The following is a 5,677-nucleotide window of genomic DNA, read 5'->3' on the forward strand; positions in this document are numbered from 1 at the left end:
AGCAGGAATTATTTTGAGGGTTACTCAACTGAACTGCAGGTCTGTTGCTATCTTTCTGTAACTGGATTTCATCTTACAGGAGGCAGTGAAAGGTTAATCCCATCTTCTCTTTTCTGGTAGTCAATAACACATAGACCAATTTACTTCACAATTAATGACAAAATTACCTCTTTGAAAGAAGGCTTTTTGACCCACCTGAATAAAGTTCCTATTTCTTGTTTAGTCTCCCACTGAAGTTTCCTGCTCTTATTTCATGTATCTTTCTTTTTTGGAATCAATTAGAAGAGGAAGTCAGGCATAGGAAGTGGACTATGATGCTGGAGGCCTGCAAATAATGATCCAGACTGTGTGAGAGGGGAATAAACCTCAGTAACCTCATTACAAGTCATGTGATGAAGACTAGGAAGTGAAATTCTTTCTTTACCACTATTTCCACATGTGACAGTTGTCTGCAAAATCAAAATGAAATTCCATGATGCATTAGAAATTATGCAACAAATCATGGTGTTAATGAAAGCCACAAATGATAAAAGTCAGCACTGTCAGGTTGAAATAAAAAGGAAAAACACTGGTAACTGAGAACTCAGCAGTAAATTGTTGCCTTTTCAAGAAGAAAATCTGGAATATCTTCTTTAATTAAAGGCTTCCAGAAAATAAGATTGGAAGGGGACTCAAAAAGTTGGTGCAACTCAACCCTAAGAAATGGTTGTACCTACCTCAACCTAAGAAACTTGTTTTAAAATCTCCTACTGTTGGAGATCTTCTCATCTCCTTTGGAAAGGGTCTAGCTTTCCTTTCTTAGAAGGATAGTTAATTTCTTTACTAGCTGTTATAATAGTACCTATCTTAATTGATGCTACTGCTGTAAGTCAGATTCCACCTCTGTTCCAGAAAATTCCTAACATTCGTGGTAGGTCGCTATATTTTGTTTTCTCCCTTTTCACATCCTTAAGCTGTTTTCATGTTCTCAATAAGAACTGATGATTTCTTTTTTTTTATTAACCCTTTCCTCTATTTCTATTTTCCTTTTTCTTCAGGTTTTTAGGGCTTGAGGGAGGCAATATGACTGTTTTGACCAGTCTGTATTCCTGTCTTCAATTGTTTTCTTAAAGAGTTGCTGCAAGGTTAAAGTTTCCCAATTTCTTCCTTGTGCACGCAGTTAGTGTATAAATTTCTGGGAAACTGTAATGCTTCCTCCATCATTGAGCTATTTAAGAACATGCATTTTCTAGGTCCTCATTTCTACGTCATAGCCATGACCATGCATGGTTGCAGTCAAAGTCAGATGATAAAGTCTTGAGTAGGCCACAGACGTATTTAGCTACGTGGCAGAAACTGGTGCGGGTGGTGGTTGTTACCGAGAAGTCTGTGCCCCATTTCCTCTGTCATAACGTCATAAGCATCTTTGATCTGTGCTAAGTGTCCTCTCCCCACGATAGACCTAGAAGAAGGATTTGAGACAACCCACACTGTATTCCACTCTTCTACTTTATTCATTTTAAGGATTTCCTTGAGGTAGATCTGACTTGCGTCTTTCCAGGAAAACCCAAAGTTGGTTTTACTGATATACTAAGGAAGGTGGGAGGGCTTAGCTGGTGGACAGTGCATTGAGCTCAGCTTGGGGAACCAAGGCATAGTCCCTAGTTTGCCTCTGACTACAACCAAGTTATTTAATCTGTTCTACAAAGAGGTGACCAAACCTCCTTGGGGTGAAAATCTCTCTGTGGATATGCTCCAACTCTGTAGAACAATGCATGTATTTAGGTACATAAATGGCACAGTTAAAAGGTCCTGTGGCAAGTGTATGGAATTGGCAAAGTCCTTCATTTCCACCTCCTTTCAGATGACTGATTTCAGTGTAGTCAGATGCAAAGAGTGAGAGGTGAAAAATTTAACTCCTGGTGACCTGTTCCACCAGTTCCTGGGAATAGCTGTGCTGGCAAATTCAGTCAAGGATTTGCTCTATTAATCCTGGTCTTGCTTTATTAATACTGATCCTGTAAATGGTGAGGAGATGCTTTTAGCCATTGGGATGCAAGCAAGCTTGAGATGTGATGCAAATCTTATCACCTTAGACTGGAGTTGCATGGAAGTTTTATAAGCTCTGAGCAGCTGAGCCTTAGGAGGTGAGAGTAAAACCTCTAGACTGCAACCAGACCTGAAGGTGGTAAATCCAGTTGGCACCATGTTGTTCTGTGGGGCCTTACTGGCATTTGGTTGTGTTGGGTGTCTCTCTACTCCCACAGCAACACTGTGCTTATGCCTGTTAAGACCTCTACTATTAAAATAGGAAGACAGAAGGCACCACTTACGTGCTAGCAAAACATTTATGTTCAAATTGTTTACAATTAGAGGCTGAGGTCTCTCAGTGATGCTTGCAGCAGAGAGCATGCTCAATGTCTTGCCCATGGAAATGACCGTTTTATGGCATTCACTTGAATGCTTATTCATGTGAACTGAGACAGATTTACCACTTCCTGGAGCACTTCGTACTCATCCCCAGTGCAGCCATCAGATGGTTGAAACTAAGTGAGAAACAAAGCAGAGTTTGTTAAGGGAATGGCAAGTGGTGCCATAATGCACTGTTATGCGGCATATGGAGCAGTTAAGCCTGAACCCGTTAACTGCAATTCCCATGGCAGACCTTCAGGGATATTAGCTTTGCGCAGTCAGAGATTAGGGCATCTGAGCAGAAACCTCTAAAAATGTTGATTTCAATTCCCAATTGGGCAAAATTTTATCCCTGTGCTACATGTGATGCTCAGGTGGGAGGATCTAATGGTTCCAACTGACATTAAATATATGGAATCACTCATGCTGATCTATATCTGGTTTTGTCTGTATACTCATGTAAGTCAGTATGGCCCTGTTTGTATCGTCCATATGTTCTGTGCCTACTATGTAATCTCCACATTGCAACGACTGTTCTTTTTAGTTGGAAGACTAGGGCTGCACTTTATATGCCTTTCTTTTTCTTTCCCTCCTTAGTACAAATCTAGTTGGCTGCAGAACCAGGACATAGGGGAGTGGAAAGATAGAAATATAGTTTATTTACCCAATGTAAGCATCTGGATCTGTGCAGACCAGATCTTCCATCCTGCACTATATTAGTCAGTTAATTTCTTTATGGATAGAGGTATTGAACAACGTGCAACAGATGGCAGATGTGTGTGTATTAATTGTAATGATCGGGGGAGCAGTGTCCTGATAAATGCCACCAGTGAGGAAAATGGGCTGATATCAGCTTTTTACTTCATCCTATAACTACCCGGAATCCTCAAAATACTCTCCTGAATGGCTGGCAGGTCTTTCACCAGCTTTTGTGAGAATGTTTATCAAAAGCCATTTAAGACTTAAGATCCGTACATACTCTGTTAGTGTTATCACTATTACAGTTTGACAGAAAAGCACATTTTGCCCCTTGGAAGATGTAAATGTTTGGTGTACCAATTGTTACAATTTCTTTTTAAATAAAACACTGGACCAGATTTATTCATATGCAGAAAACATTCTATATCTCATTATTTAGACAACATTTTTGCACCACCAGAACAGTAGGAGCAGTGTGCCTGCTATCTTTAACTATGTTCTTACTTACTTTCTAAAAAAAGTTGAAAACCCCACTATAACTCTGAGGTCAGTTGCTAATACCTCTTTAAAGGTTAGCAGAATGTAAATTATTTTACATAATGTGCAGCTGTTTCTATTAATCTGATAGCAGCTGTTGTATCTACTGCTATTTGAAAATTGTTCCTTGGTCACATATTTTCAAATGAGAAACATTTGTTGAACATGGAAAATTGGTCAAATTGAATCAATTTCTAAAAGGTTAAAATGTTTTGTCTTTTTAACGGTTCATGGGTTTTATTTTGAATGTATTGCTTTCTTTTGTGCTATCATGTCAAAGACAGATTTAAATTACATCATATTGTAGCCAAAGCAACACTTGAGACATCGTGTTTCAGGTTGTGCTATTTTAGTGCTGGATGGGATAAAAAATCTCAAATGTCTTACAATGCCAGTTCTGTTTTTCATCCATCTCTGCCTGTTGAGTCCTCTTTCATTTGACTCAAGACATCCCAAAGACCCCTCTCTATTGTCAGTGATTGCTGAGGAAGGTTACGAGAATTTTGGGGGCATTTTGAAGATCACAGAAACTAGTACATAGACGCAGTAAAAACCTAAGACCGACCGCACTGAGTAAGATCAAAGGCCCATTTAACACAGAATGCTGCTTTCAGCAGTGGCTAAGAGTGGATGTTTGTAAGAATAGCATAAGCAAATGTGATACTTCTGCTAAATGCTCTCCAAACCTCTAGTGCTTTGCAGCTCAGGGACTTCCTAGCCTGGATTGGTCTTCCCGTATTTAATAACCATTAACTGGTATTGTGTTTTCTTTTTACATTCAAAAACTTGTTTATGAAACTTCATCTTCACCGGTTTTGGCATCTGCAAAACCACGTGGCAAGGAGTTCCTCAGTTTAACCATGCACTGTATGATGATCCGTCTCCTTCTTTGTGTTTTTCAACCGTAATATTTATTTGATGCTTGGTAGTTGATGAGGCAGTAAAGCATCAGTTCCTAGGGTATGTAACGAATATGCTCGAGTTTTTCTTCTCTTTCTTTTTTCCTGTTTTAAGTATCCATGGCAGGTGTAGAATAAGGTAACAAATCCACTCAAAAAACACAACAAAATGAAAATATTGCATGAAAGTCATTTTATACAGGATGTTTAACACGTAAGAACACATAGAAAAGCATCTGTTCTTATCCATAACTGCTAGCCAAACCCACCAGCCCCAGTCACCAAATGAAAGATTCCTAATTAGACAGCAGCAATGCTTCTGCTGGTTAGTAGGGACCTGAACTGGTGCATGCCAAAGCCAATGGAAAGATTGCTTTTGAATCTGCAGTCAGGTCTTCAGTGATGATTTCTGTTTCTTGCAGAAAAATATATATGCCCTTGCTGTATTTAAGCTGAATGATTTTGCAGGCGAGTTGCAGTTTCATATGTGGCATTTGTGCACATGAAGTGACGTGTCATGTGCGAGTTGCAGATCTTTTTCGAAGTACAGCTGTATTACTTAAACTGGCACCGCATGACTCTTCACATTGCATGGGCCAAAATCGAGCAAAAGAAGAATTTATTACAAATACAAGGAAAATTGCCAAGATCTTTTGGAACCTTGGGATATTTGTTAGTGTTTTGAAATCCCTTGTAAAGTCACTTAATCAAAACATACAAAGCATTAGAGTACGTCAGCAAGGACAGGCCTCGGCCTCAGAAGACGGAGACTTATTTTCCATCTTTCATTTCTGTGAATCTGTTGAAAAGTAATTATTCCCTCTGTACTTTCTGTATAGGGTTGTGGAAAGACCTTCTAGTGCGTGATGAAAACCAGCTGCGGGCCATCAAAATAATACATTCAGTAATGCATCTATGGTAACTGGACTGGGCAGACACCAGCCTATTTTGCATCAGACTGGCTGCCCAAAATAATATAGGTCATTTATTAGATATTTCTCTCTGAAGTTCTTATACCAAGGTGCAGCCAGCGTGCACCTGCAAGGTGCCCTCTTTAGAAAGGACTTGATCCACAGAAAAGTTCCAGCTACATTTTTTTTTTAGGAAGTTCCTTTATTTCCGAACTTGAAATAAATCCCCGCCCCCCCCCC

General features: G+C 39.5%; 1 protein-coding gene across 1 annotated transcript in view; it reads left to right on the forward strand.

Moving 5' to 3' along the window:
* TG (thyroglobulin) overlaps positions 1 to 5,677 on the forward strand; it is a 171,220-nt gene that overhangs the window by 139,262 nt on the left and 26,281 nt on the right. The gene's annotated exons all lie outside the window — the stretch shown is intronic.

The sequence above is a fragment of the Charadrius vociferus genome, unplaced genomic scaffold, assembly GCF_000708025.1.
Source record: "Charadrius vociferus isolate BGI_N301 unplaced genomic scaffold, ASM70802v2 scaffold2, whole genome shotgun sequence".
In the NCBI taxonomy this organism is placed as follows: Eukaryota; Metazoa; Chordata; class Aves; order Charadriiformes; family Charadriidae; genus Charadrius; species Charadrius vociferus.